Source organism: Pteropus alecto, unplaced genomic scaffold (assembly GCF_000325575.1).
Source record: "Pteropus alecto unplaced genomic scaffold, ASM32557v1 scaffold191, whole genome shotgun sequence".
NCBI classification, from domain to species: Eukaryota; Metazoa; Chordata; class Mammalia; order Chiroptera; family Pteropodidae; genus Pteropus; species Pteropus alecto.
In genome coordinates, this window is record NW_006434181.1 from 669,671 (window position 1) to 684,190 (window position 14,520).

The 14,520-nt window shown below is 49.4% G+C and overlaps 1 protein-coding gene and 1 non-coding gene across 3 annotated transcripts in view; both read left to right on the top strand.

Annotated features, from left to right (window-relative positions):
• The window catches only part of EEFSEC (eukaryotic elongation factor, selenocysteine-tRNA specific), a 241,187-nt gene that overhangs the window by 210,204 nt on the left and 16,463 nt on the right, over positions 1–14,520 (top strand). The window lies entirely within an intron of this gene.
• Positions 9,733–9,851, top strand: LOC112477508. The gene has a single exon (XR_003045483.1). It is a non-coding gene; the product is annotated as a 5S ribosomal RNA (ribosomal RNA).

The following is a 14,520-nucleotide window of genomic DNA, read 5'->3' on the forward strand; positions in this document are numbered from 1 at the left end:
CTTTCCCGGACGTTTAGTCTGCTGTGGCCTCTCACCAGTCTTCCTGGGCACCTCTCCCAGAGGTGAAGCTGAGTGCCCCAGCTGAGTCTCCCTATGTCCCCAGGGCCCTTTGTAGGAAGCCCCATGGTACATGCATGGTGGGTTAGGAAGGGCCCCTATCCCTTCAGCTATTAACAAACCTTCCCTTTTCCTGATCACTAGTGACTAGTCTAATGGCAAGGATAAAGTTGTTCGTTAGGCCTGGTCCACCAATATGTGAGGTCAAAAGCAGTAAGGATGTTAGAATTTGCCAGTGGCCTTACCAGGCCTCAGAAGTCTCAGCAGAGTGAGCAATAGTTATGATTCTTGGAAAATAGGGGAGAATTCTGCTTAGAACTTGTGGCAGGAACAGGTTATTGTTCTGCACCCAAGCGTTTGGTGGGACCCTCACCACACAGGCTAACAATTGTTCACTGTCACTTGGGGAAAGAAAGCCTCTTCCTGTCCCAGCAGGGGCACCCCTCCCACACAAGGGTCAAGGCTTGATACTGTATCTGCTTCCAAATGAGATGTTTTATGTGATTTGAAAAAAATCACAAACCTTCTTTATAACCTAAAAGTAATAGTAATCTCATTCAGTGAAATTTGCATGTTATAGAAAAATAAAAAGAAGGAAAAAAGTTTCCCATAGTCCTATCATTAATATTTCCAATTGATTTCTTCTGTTTTTTTTCTCTGCAAAGGCTTCTTTTTAAGTAATTAAGAAGTTATGATGTATACAATTTTGAGTTTGATTCTCTTTTCAATTACTGTAATTATGCAAGCTTTTTCTTTTCTCTTTTTCTGGTTTACGTTGTAGTCTTCGGGAGAGATTGAATGTGCAGTGCTTAAGAGCTTGGGCTCCAGCCTCAGATAGAGCTTGGTTCAAACCCCAGCCCCATTGCTTACCAAGTCAATAACCTTGGGTGAGTGAGTAAACTCCTCCAGAGCTCAGTTCCTTATCTGTAGAATGGGGATTATGTTTTGCCCTGCATGGGGTCTGTGAGATCTAAATATGCAGTGAGATGTAAAGGCACCTACACACTAGCACAATATGTGACACACAACAGGTACATAAAGTCTTAGCTGTGTTGCAGTCATCCCCCAATGAAGTGCCATGAGTCACTTAGGCAACTGTTGCATGTTTAGGTGTTTCCAACTTCTCTATCGTAAATAACATTGCTGGAAACATCTTTGTGTATAAATCTCTATCTAAATATAGGGTATTTTTCTTAAGATGGATTATCAAAAGTTGAATTATTCTGACTTTTTAAAAATAAAATACTATAAACATTTAAAAAGTTCTTGTAAGCTCCTGGGGAAGTGATTTCCAAAAGTATCATGTCATTTCATACTCCCATTAGCACTGCCTGAAGGTGTCTATTTTCCACCATGTTATTTATCCTGGCTAAGTTGATACATGGAACATGGCATCTTGATGTTTTTATTTGCATTTCTTTGGTAACTAGTGAGGTCAATCGTTTTGCCATATCCAAGTTTCTTTAAAGAGACTTAGAGGAAGCAGATATATGAAGAAGAGGGTGCAGTTCACAGCCTAGTGTGTTTATAGTTGCCTGCCATAATTCTCCACCTCGAGCTCCCACCCTGAGTACCTCTTGGATTCTGACTTTCAGATCCCCAGGGTATAAACTCTGTCTCCCTAAGCCGTGTGCAACCAGGAGGCACTGCTACCAAGACAGCCCTTTATCTACCTTGGTATCCACAGCTCCAGTCCAAAGGCATTTGAGGCATTCTCTCTTCCATTCAGTGTAAATCCCTCTGCTCCATGCTGAGTCCTGAACCCAGAGCTCAGACTCAAGGCCTGTCCTCAGCCACTCAGTCCCCAGGTAGGGACAACTGTGTCACAAGTAGGCAGCTCTGTCACCCGCCTCTGGCCAGGGCCATGGAGGAGGTCCATCTGAGACACTGTGGGAGGAAGCTGAGGATTGGAGGGCTTCCCAGAGCCTGAAAGGACAAATCACCCTTTACTAGACTCAAGGACTACCTGTGAGTCCTCTAAGGACAGGGACCATGCTGCTTCTATGTACCCCAGGCACTGGGGAGTCACTGAGAGTATTGGGGCTGAGTTGGCCAGGACCTGAGGTGTGTTTGAGGATGATGGTCTGGTAGTCCAGGGAGGCTAGCGAACTGCCTGTGGGAGCCCCTGAGAATTCACAAGGAGCACAGGAAAGCAGGTGCAGGGGCAAGGAGACTCAGGCAGTCCTCTTTCTGACCCCTAAACCCCAGGCTAGCTGCTGGCCCAATAGCATGCTGGCCCTATTCAAGCAGTTGACTTCTTCAGTAAGCTGGCTATCCCTGGACAGAGAGGACTGAAGCCAGCTTTGTTGGGGATAACTGTGGACAACCCCCAGTGACCTTGAGGTGAGGGTAGACTCTCCCCAGGCTGTCATGGGCATTCCACTGGGTTCTGTCCCACACAGCAGGCCAGCAGCCAAGGATACTCTGGAAAACAGAGTTGGGATAAAAGAAAGTTGAAGAGAGGTGAGAGGTAAAAGTTGAGGTTTCAGAAAATCCCAGTAAAAATGAAAACAAACCATTTGTCTTTCTCACTAGCATCTTACCCCGACAGTGGCCTTTGTGGATCTTGCCCCAGCGTCTGTGGGGAAGGCAGCTCTGTAACCTAATCCAGCAGCCAGCTAGCTGCTGCCAACCCCCCACCCCGAAGGGCTGCCTGGGCCTTTTGGGAGGGACTGCCCCTGACAAGGTCAGCCTCTCTTAGAAGCCATCTTGACAGAGGAGGACCTTTCACCCAAGAGCAGAGAGCACTTTGCGATGTCTTTTTTATCCTAAACAAATGACCGATCTCCTCCCCCTTTGGCCATTGAAGCATTTCAAAGCAATTGTAAAAATTCTATGAACCCCATCGAAGAACTGTTACAACAATGTTTATACCCAGTGTTTGAAACAAAGACAATGATATTATAAATAATTGTAGATGATGAAGATAGGCAAGAAAAAATAGCATCATTAAAAGAATTTTACAAGACGGACCGTTCACAGAGATGGATGGAGTAACACAATACGTTAAAAATATCTGCAATTAATGTAAACAGCGCAGTGGACAGTAACCATCTGTTGGCCATACTCGCCATGAGCATGGTCCCATGTCATCCACATGGGGCAGTGCCAGGGCTTTTTCACTGTGGCCACAGTAAGAACAGGGCCCCCAGGAAGAGGCTACCTTGGGGTATGTGCCCTGGCAGCCAATATAGGCCCATGGCCTGAGACTTATTTAGAAGGAAGTCTGCGAACAAAAGAGAAACTTAAGACTAAGGAAATATCTTCTTTGGGATCATAGCTTCCTTCAGGAGCCTTTCCTTGACCCTAGCTGAGATTGAGCCCTGTCAACTGCCCCCATGGTACCCACTGCTTCCCTGTCACAACACTTCGATGCTGCATTATTTCCCCAGGTATCCTGTGAGTGAGTCTCTGGCTTTTTGTACTTCATAGGCCAGTGTGTATAAGGAACAAGGAGGGTAACTGGCCTAACCAGTCAGATTCTCAGACACAGACATTTCAGGTGCCAGGCTCACCTAAGCAAAGCCAGCTCTCATGACAGCTGCCAGACTGACATCATTATCCCCAGTGGACAGAGGGAGAAACTGAGGCCCCGAGCATGCAAATACCTAGGCAGAGACTTCCCAGAGCACAACTGGTGACCTACATCTTGTGTCCCCTACACCTTTTCTCCTTTCAATCAGTACTTGATTTTCTTTAAAAAAAAAAAAAGGCTTTAACCATGAAAAACTTTGGCCATACAGAACAGAATATTTCTGACACCAGCAAGGTCAAACAGATATGAGTATTCTGACACGTTTCAAATCTCACACACACACACACACTCTTTTGTCTTTTTTTTTTTTTTAAGAATTAGAATGTTACTGATAAAAGTAGAAGCTCCCACCTTTGCCCCAATTCCTTGGAGGTAACACCCCCTCCCCTAAGTCGGGGGCCTAGTGCCTCATCTCATCTTTGTGTTCTCCCTACATAAGATTGCATCCCAAACCGTACTGATGGTTTATGGGTATTAAGTTTTTACATACTTGGTCTCACTCTGAACCAAGTATTTTAGAACACTTGCTGTTTTCATTTCAGAATTTGCTGTTCCATGCAACAGTTCTAGTTGACTCATTTGACTGCTACGTGTTATCCCATGGTCTGCATGTACCAGTTTGTACATCTGTTACCTTACTGAGGACAGATGGGTTTCCACTTTTTCCTCTGCAGAGCAGTGTCAGAGCATTTCTTTAGGTAGGTACTGGGAACGTAGTTGGCCCTAGAATGTGAGTGTCTACAAGCAAAACAAGGACTGGCCAGATGGCAGTGCCCATTTACACATCTGCCAGCCCACCAACCCCTACCTTATAACATTTACCATTTCTTGCCAAAAGTGGGGTGCCATTGCCAGATTTCCAGAACAGCTTTCTCCCTAGAAGCTTGTGCTCACCTGGTTTCTTGGAGGCCCAGGATTAGCCCTACATATCTGGCCTTTGCAGGAATCTTTCCAGCCTCTGCTGCAGAGTAGAGCTGGGGGTTGTCATTTGCTCTTGCCAGGGGTGAAGGGAAACCTGGGTATTTAATCGTAAATTGGGCTCCCAATTTGCTCTGTCCGGTTTCTGCTAGAGGCCATTTCCATCTGTGACTTGGAGTCAGACAACTGTGGGTTTGAATGGACCTTTCCTGAGCAGTGCTACCCCCTGATGCCCCTCCCCCCACCCACCACCACCACCACCTCTGATCATTTCACAGATCTGGAGTCTGTCGCATTACCTTCTAGAAGGGGACTGTGAAGGTGAAGTGAGCTGGGACCTGGAAGCACCTGGCGAGTGCCTGGTGTGTAGTTGGTCTTCCGCCCGAGTGCTAGTCCTTACTGTTGTTAGAAAGGGAATTGCTGGTTGCTGGAAACTGGCCTCTGGATCTGGACCTTGCCCCAAGCAGTAGATAATTTGATCTCTGAGGCAAAGGTAAGCTTCTGGCAAGGCAAGACTGAATTCTAGCAGCCTGTGTAATGTTAGTCTTCACCTTTAGAAACCAGCCCAGAACCAGTGGGGACCTTGGAGAAGCCACCTGCACCTCCAGACTCTGGAGCTTCTGGCTTGCTCATTCGCGTGTTATTCACCTCCCCTGTGCTATACCTTTGCGGCTGGGGACTCAATGGCAAGAAAAATTGCTCAGTCTCTGCCCTCCCGGAGCTCCACAAAAGGGATAGTCAAGATAGTCTCACAATAGCACATGCTTCTGGGTAGATAGGCACCATGGAGGAGAAGGGCAGGTATTACAGAGAAAGGGCAGCTTCATGAGGCCTTAATGGAACCTAGAGCACTTTTTAGGAAACAAAGTTGTAGCTAGCTCACTCGGGTGGCCAGGAGAAGTCTGTGGAAATGCCTTGAGGCACTAAAAAGGACAGGAAGGCCTGTGGCTCGGCCCAGGGGTAGTGGAGAACAGTGGGAGAGGTCAGCAGAGCTAACTCATACCTGGGCCTAGTGTTAGACTTTGTCTACAACCTCAGGACAGGAAGTGAGACCACTTCCTGGATGACCTTAGGCAAGGCTCTTGAGTCTCAGTTTCTTGCTCTCTAAAATGGGAGTCCTAACACTCTCCTGAGTCATTATGAAGAATAAAGCCCCTGAAAATCTGGCCTCTCAGTAGGCCCTCTGGACGGCTAGAGGAGAGGAATCTAAGGCCTCAAATCACAAAGCCTCCTTTAAACTCCTGGACCTTGAGGCGACTCTCCTGGGACAGTGGGGTGCTAGCTAGCCTGCTATGAACACAGAGACAACAGGAGGGCCTGGGGCCTGTGCCTGCCGAGGGCAGACACTATAGCCAAGAGCCAGAACACATGGCAAAGGAGGAGGCAGCATGCCCAGAGCTGAGACGCTGGCAGTCTTGGCTGAGCTGTGGGGTACAGGTCCCTCCAGACTTGTCAGGCTCAGAGAGAGATAGTACTGCCTCCAATCCTCTCCCAGCAGCCCTGTGCCCACCTGAGAGAATGTGATACCAGCAGGAGCTTGTGTGGCCTGTATGTCTCTGCAGGTATGTCTGAGTCTGTATGTGTCCACACGTGTGAGTATGTATGTGCCAGTGAGTGCGTGTGTTCGTATGTGTATTGTTTTTTTTTTTTTCAGGAGGGAGGTGAGTGAGAGGCCAGCTTCCTAACAGGGCAGTTGTAAAACATTCATAAAACTTTTATTGGACTTGCCACCCTTCCAGATAAATATTTTTCAATTTTATAGGCTTGTTTTAGGGCCCTGAGCTTAATCATGGCTTTGTAGCTGCCTTTAAAAAAATCGAATATTGTTTTGGCAAAAGGAGCCCCTTTCCTTCACCCTCACCAAAGGCAGGCTGTACTCTGAGCTCATAAATTCCTGCCACTCTCAACTCTTGTCCTTTCTCTCTCCATATCCTCACAACTGTACTAGGATGAACCTGAAAAAAGAGAAAAGAGAGAGAGAGAGAAGAAAAGATAACATGTACCCATCTTCCTCCTGTTTCTCCACTGCCCACCCCAGCCTTGTGCTAGAGACACATTTAATCAAAGTCCTAGTTGCACTCAAAAGAAACTGGCAGAGGGGTCCAGATAGAGCCTCCACTTGCTGTCTCCCTGAGAGACAGACCACTGTGGATGGCGAGGATGAGGTTTGCACAGCCTTGCCCTCCCAATACCCTCCCCCAGCCACACCAGCTTCCTTCCTGTCCCAGGGAGGTCCTGAGCGAGGCCCCCTCTTGTGTTCCCCGCTCAGATCGTAGCAGACAACTCCTCCTTGTCTTTGAGGCTTTAGACCTGCCTCCCTGACCACCCCATCTAAAATAGTATCCTCCAGCCCCAGACTCAGCTCCATCACTCTCTGTCACTGTGCTATACTTCCTTTGCAGCACTTATCACTCTCAGAAATTTTCTCCTTCATTTATTTATTGGTTTTACGTCTGTCCCTCCTGCAAACTTAACCCATACACTGCTGTATCCTCCACACCTGGAACAGGGACTGGTGCATTGTAAATATTCAGTAGATATGTGTAAGACATGGTAAATGAATGATACATGGTAGATACACATAGGTGGTCATGAAGGGGCAGTAATAATAAAAATGATTACTATTATTCAGTGCTTTCCGATATATTAACTTGCTCAGGTCTCTGTTGCTGTCCACATTTTTCAAATGAGGAGACTGTGGCAGAAAGTCAGACTTCTTATATGAAGCCACACTGCACGTGAGCAGTGCACAAGCCAGGGTTTGTATTCTAGCAGTCAGGACGCTCAGCCTGAGCTCTTGGCTATTACCCTTAATTCCCTGGGGGAACAATAGTGAAACAGTGTGTGCCTTCTGGCTGCCACAGCCTGGACTAAACCCTGCCCAACAGACATTAGCCAGCACTTGGCAGATGCCCATCTCTCCTGACCTTTTGCCAGACCTGGGACCAGAGGTGCTGGGGCTCAGGCTCAGATGCTTTTACTGCCAGGTTGCCAACTCATGTACCTTCAAGGATGGGCAAGGGACCCAAAAGAGGGGAACTTCTCCTATAAAAGAAGCAGTGCATGGCAGTGATAGAGAGTAGCTGGTGGTTTCAGGCACAGCACAGGCCATGAAGGGGTAGCTGCAGCCTTCCACAGAACTCACTGCTTCAGGATGGGAATGAGAATAGGTTTTTCAAGATAAACTAGAAATTCAGAATTGCACATCTAATGTCCTGAGTTTGAAGGTGAGTTATTCAAATATTTCAGAAATGCTGGGAAGCTTATGCCTGCTCCCAGGCTAGCATTTTTCTGTTTTGTCTCTGATGAGAATGGTAGGTCCCAGGAAAGAGAGCCAGGCATCTCTGTCTATGGACACAGAGAGAAACAGCAGCTGGGCCTATCTAGGAAAGAGGCCTTCTTGGAGGAGGTGGCACTGAGTTCAGACTTGAAGGGTGGGGGAGATGGCCTCCGGGAGGATGTTCCAGGCAGAGGGAGCTTCAGCTCTGCTCAGGAGAGAGCACTCCCTCTGTCCAGGGTGGTTGGGCTGTGGGGGACCCAGGACACCTTGACTCCTGAAGAGGTTAGGGTTCCGTCCAGGGGATGGTGGGTCTGTGAAGAGTCCAGCAGAGGCCCAGGGAACCTCCAGAAGATCTCATGGACCATTTCATGAGGTGTAGCATCAGAGGTGATTGGGGTCCAGGCTTCAGGGACAGAGAGTAATAAGCAGACCAGACCAGACACAGTGACAGAGGGGATGCTCAGGACCCAGCCCAGTTCACGTGACCCAGCCTATGTGACCTTGCTAACTCACGTAGGCCTCACAGCAACCCTGTCCAGGTCATTATCCCCACTCTGTCTCCCCGCAGCATGCACAGGCGTGTGTACACCTCCATGCACGCATACACATACACACCAGTTGCTGGAGAAGGAGTAGAGCAGGCCCTGAGGCAGCTATATTGCCCCCCACCTGTGCGAATGCATCCCAGGTTGGAGAGTGGCCATGTGGAGCAGAGCTTCCAATTCTCCTTCAGTGGCATTTTTGAGTCTCTAACTGGACCAAGTACACTGGGGGTTTTTCTTATTCCTCTTCCCATGGTCTGATGAGGGTGGTGTTGCTATCCAGTTTCACAGGGGAAACAACAGAAGCCAGAATGGTGCAGGGCCTGCCTAGCGTTGCCCTTACAGTAGCAGCAACAGAACGTAGGGAAGAACACTACTCCTACCACAGTGACTTCTCCAAACCTCACAGCTCAGAAATTAGAGAAGGGGCACCAGCTGTCAGAGGCACAGCTCCAAGTGCCTCTGCCCCATCCCAGTTTCCTCCTCCTGTGGCATCTTCCTGTGTCACCCCAAGATGTGGCAGGCAGTCTGGATTCTTCCAAGCTCCCCAGACAGCCATCAGGGTCAACCAATCAATGGCTGCTGTAGTTCAGACATATGACAAGGTAGCTCTGTAGCTTTTAGAATGGACCCAGAAAACTAGAATGCCACTGGGGCCAGGCGGGCAGCATAGGTGAGTGGCCTAGCTGGAACTACATGGGGATCACCACAGTGTCTGGAGACCACACCCTGTCTGAAGGGATGTCCCATGCTCACCTAAGGCCACATGTTGCCCTGAGAATTCAGGCCACATTTTTAAACATTGGCAACTGATTTACTCTTTTTAAAGCATCTCTAGGGGCCAAACCTGACCCACTGACAGCCAGATTATAACTGCAGCTATAGAGTTTATAGGGCATCCTCCCACAGAACTCAGTGGGAAGATGTGCCATTGTGCCATTCCTCACTACAATAGTGACACTACGGTTTACCATGTGTTATGCACACACTGGTTGTTTCACATGCACTGCCTTGTTGACTCTGAGTCCCTTTCTACCAAAGTCACTGACCAAGCAGGAGAGCCTCATGCAGGGCCACAGCTGGATTCTGAGGCTGGCACTAAGCCCAGTGCCCCCAACTCCCCAGCCTGTGGCTTAGGAGATGGTACTAACAGGTAGGCTGGTCTGAGAACCTACGAGGGGAGGAATGCCCAGGATCCAAGCAGCGTGCTACTTGGATCCTCCTGGGGTGTCTAAGGGGGATTTGAGATGGCACACAAATAAGCCTATAGACAGTGTTTCTAGTTATGTATCTGTTTTTAATGTGTGCTTTATGGGTGACAAGGGATCCTGAGTGTCAGCCTATGGTAGCATATAATGTTTTCTGATCAAACTAATGAGTTGATTTAAAGAAATACTTAGGTCTACGGCCATGCCACCCTGAACACGCCCGATCTCGTCTGATCTCGGAAGCTCAGCAGGGTCGGGCCTGGATAGTACTTGAATGGGTGACCACCTAGGAAGACCTGGTGCTGTAGGCTTAAAAAAGAAAAAAAATAAAAATTTAGTAAGCAATAGAGGTGGTGGCAATGGATATGGCAAAAGCAGAGAGGCAGAGAAGAGATTTGAGAAATTCTGGGCTGGTCATCTAAGAGCTTTGATGGGTAAAGAGGAACTCAGGTGAAATTTAGATCAGGGAGAGAAAGGATGACTGTGAGTCAGATTTCCAGTTCTCATAAAAAGCAGTGCTCTGTCCATTCTGAGCACATCTCCATGAATGAGTGAGCTGTCAGTCACTGCCCTTCAGTACCCTACGGCTCCCTAGCCCATTCACTTCCCCCTGCCATGTGGGCACTTGAATTTGAGATCTGGTGTCAGCTGACAGGCAGGAGGGGCTGTCTAATAACAGGTGACACCACAATTGATTTAATGAAGAAAATGAGCTTTGTAGGTGACTGGACAGTGAGGCCTGGCAGGCAGACCCAGGTGAGGTTGGGAGGGGCCCTCTGGATGCTCATTTCTATTGCCCTCAGTGGGACCTTCTCTGAGACCTGGTACCTACCCCTCCTGGTGGTTGAGGTCTGTACTTCCCAGGTGCTTACTCTGGAGTAGGCCCAGCCCAGAGCTCCATACACACCATGTCCATGAACTGTCACAGGGCCCCGGGGAGGAAATCAGGTGCTGAGGGGACGGGCACCTGGCCCTAGGGCCATAGGTGGCTCAGCCACTCTCCTAGGCACCCTTTCTCCTTCTCCGACACTGGACCTTGCCATGGGGCCATGGGCACTGTGGGTGGTCTGGTTCAGGATCTGGTTTGTTTAGGAAAGAAGCCACAGCTCTGACCTCTCTGCCCTATGCACGCTCAGATTTTCTTTGGAGAAGAATGTTCACGTGTCCTGGCAGTTCTCACTGTTCTGGCTATCTAAGGAAAAAAGGGAAAATCTTCTTCAAAATGATTGAAATGAAGGTGTTATGTGGCAAGACATGTGACTGTGTCTCTCTCAGCTGAGGAATCCAAATGCCAGCTTGGAATTTGAAACAGTCACTGGTTTCTCCTCTTTTCACCTCCAGAAATGAGAGAGGAGGAGGGAAGTCCTGACTCACTTCTGCCTGACATCAGACCCAGACCACGGTCCAGGCCAGATGGGACCTTTTCACCACCATTGAAACCCTCTCTGTCTGCAGAGTGGGACTGAGGGGACTGTCCCTACTTGGCGCTCCCATTCCATTTACCCTTTCCTGCCCACACTGCAGACACCATTGTTCCCATTCTGCAGATTGGCTGCGGAGGCTCCGAAAGTCAGAAAGGCAGCCCTAGCCAGTAAAAGGCAGCTCAGGGTCCATCCATGCAAGGAAAGCCCAGGCAGCACCCACCTGTCTAATGGGTTTCTCTGGTAGTCCCCACTTCTGCTTGTGGGGGTCATCTACTCAGTGCAGAAGACACACACCCTGAAAGAAGTAACCTTGGCTAGCCTTTTCTAGTTGTTGGGTTGGGAGAGTCACTGGGGTAGCTATCTGAGCATGGGGAGGGTCACAAGCAGAGACCTGGAGACTCAAGTGGGTGCATGGGGTCAAGGGCTGGGGAACAGTGGGAATGAGGCAGATCTGAGAGCAGGGGACTCTAGATCAACACAGTCCATGCAGACAGAGCCTCACTCAGACTAATTCCCTAGGACTCCAGCTCCCTCAAAAGTGCACAGAGGTGATTCGAATTCTGGTGCATGCTCCACATTCTCCCTTCTCTGTTATGCCCAGCACCAGAAACAGCCAGCCCGGGGGTCACCTGGGGACAATAGGCAATGCCCTGGGCCTTTGTCAATAGCGTAATTTCTCTATACTTTCTCTTCCTACCCCCACACTCCTGGACCCTCTGGAGCAACCCAAGGCCTCTGTGGAGCCCAGCATTCAGCCTCTGTGCCATGTTCAACAGCTTGGGCCAGCCCAACCCAGCACCAACCACTGGGCTGATTAGCATCTCAGATGGCTTCCTGTCAGGCCCCTGCCAGGCCTTGAGGCTGCTAGCTTTCCTAGCTCCTGTTACCAGTGCTTGAGCCTGGCCACCCTCAGGGGCTCAGCCAGAGTCTACCTACCCACCCACTGGGATGGTCATTGGACTCCCCGGAGGGGGCGAGATGCCTCAGGTGGCCTTTGATAACGATAGCCAGAGACTGTTCTGAATGAACAATTCTTCAAGGGTGTTGACCCTTCTTTCCATAGCTCTCTCTTCTAACTTTCTAGAATGCATTTATTCACTCATCCATTTAGGGTGAGCCCATGTTGTCCCCTGGTGGCTTTTCTTGGCAAACTGGCCCTAGGCCAGAGTTGTGCCTCCCCACACCAGGCTCCTCGCTCTCCCTTCCCACTATACCAGCTTTAATTCACTGCCTCAGAAGCTTCAGCTTCTTCTCTTTGCATGCACTATTCCCTTTCTCTTACCATGGCTTCCTCATATACCTCCTTCAGGTCTCTGCTTTAAACATAACCCGGAGACCTTTCTTGGTCTCCCTGTTTCAGTAAGTAGCTCACCTGTCTTCTCACTCATAGCACCTGCTCTTTCTTTGATTGCATGTGAGAGGTACTTTGTCCAATGGTGATATCTTGGGTTCTCAAGCCCAAATAGGTCAGGATTCGAGCTCCACCATTTACTTAGCTATGTATTCTGGGGCAAATGGCTTCACCTCTCTGGGCCTCAGTTTCCTCATTTCTAAGTTGAGAGAAATAACAGAAGATACTCATAGTAGGTTGTTGTGGCTACACGGATTAATATAAGAGTACATTTAGAAAAGAACATATACTTGTTAGCTTCTGATGACATTGGCTACTTGTCTGCATACATTGTAAGCCCCATGAGGATAGAGATGAAATCAACACTCTCAATAGACATTCGTTGAGTAAATGCATGTGTCAAACCCTGCTTGGGCCTGGGGCTGAGAAATGAGTTCTTTACAATCCCACCCCTCAAGGAACTCACAGCCCAGGGAGGAAACTCCACAAGGGAAAGCAGGCCAATGCAACTGAGGACCATAGGCCTTTCCAGAAGATATCTTGAACAGCAGCCTTCTTGGTGTCTGGGAGAAGCCAGGGGCATGGCATGGGGCATGCTGGATGGGCGCCAGCAGTGTGGCTAAAGCTAAGGGTAGATCCACTGGGACCTTTGGGGGCTGGCAAGCCCAGCCCAGAGCCTAGAACTGATCCAGAGGCAGGAGGGGCAGGAAGGCTGGTTCAGCCCAGGTGTGTGCAGTGGATTATTGGGGCAGGGGGAGGGGGAGCCAGTGAGGAACAGCAGCAGGGACCCAGGCTGGAGACACTGAGGCTCATGCTGCCTCCAGCTTATTCTCCTGCCCAGAGCCCCTCAGACTCTGCCTTTCCACCAAGTGCTCATTTTAAGTCAGCCATTACTTTGGCACTGGAGTCTTTTCAACCCCACATCTCAGAACCATAACCTACAGAAGGAAGTCCTTTTTTCTGAGCTTCATTTTTTTTCTCACTGTTTCTAGTCACAGCTTCTATGTTTTTTGTTTTTTGTTTTTTGTTTTTTGCATCCAGTCTGGTCACCGTCCTTTGGGAAACCTACAGAAAGGTCCAGGCCTCTACCACAGTTGTTCGTGCACCTACCTATACCCCTTGGCTCATAGCTTCTGCCTTCAGCCAGCCCTTTACATGCTGGCCACACCACCCTCTGCAGTGCTTTCTCTGACACGCCCTGCCTCCTCCCCAGCCCAGGCTCTCTTTGGCCTGGCCAATGCTCTGAAATTGCCGTTATAGGTGGGGTTCTTTGGTCTGACTCTGCTTAGGCCAGCTGGCTGCATCCCTGCCCCAACACTCACCTACAGGCTCTCTGTTCTCCAGTAAGGAACTACCCGGGCCTGGGCCCTCCTGAGTTTAATGGCCCACTGTTATGCTAGGGTCCCTTCTCCTCAGTGCTGTCTCTCACTAACCTTGCAGTCCCACTACTGCAGCCTCTCAAGCCTTCTCTTCATTGACCAAGTATTTTCACATGGTGTGGCCAGTTGTCTAACAGAGAGGGGCCAGCCCTGTCCATTCTAAGTGCCTGAGCTCTAGGCCAGTGCTCTGTGAAATCCAGTCTAGGAAACGTCAAATGGTAGGTGGGGGCAGCTATCTATTCTGCTTTTCTGACTAAAGCAGAAGTTTCCCCAATTCACAGGGCTGCTGCACAAGCTTCAGGCCCTTCCCCAGTCCACTTAACCCCTCTTTGCATTCCTGGGTCAGAAGCCAGAGGGGAATTAGTGCCACCCTAATGATTGACACTTGCCCAGGGACCTCACTCTCCAGGAGACAGAATCCATTCTCCACTCTGGCGGGTGCTTTGTGGGGGATAGACAGGTAGCATTCTCCATCTGGTCTTTCCCAGCACCCTCCCAGCTGTCTGGGACACAATGTTCTGTTTGACCTTAGTTGCCAGGTGAAGAGTCAGCCCAAAGCTCACATAGCCATCCTAAGCCACATGGCGGTCAATGGCAAAGCCATGTCCCTAAAGAGCACCCCCCGCCCCCAAGCACTTGGGAATTGACCCCGCGCCACTAGGTAGGGCAGGCTGCCTGGTCACATAAACACAGTTCGTTACAGGAAGATGAGGAGGGCTTTAGGTGTTCATTCGACACACTGATTTTAGGGACCCACAATGATGGGGAGAGTGGTATGCTTGGCCTCAGGAGAGGGGATGGTTGAATCAGCCCCAAGTGTCCCATT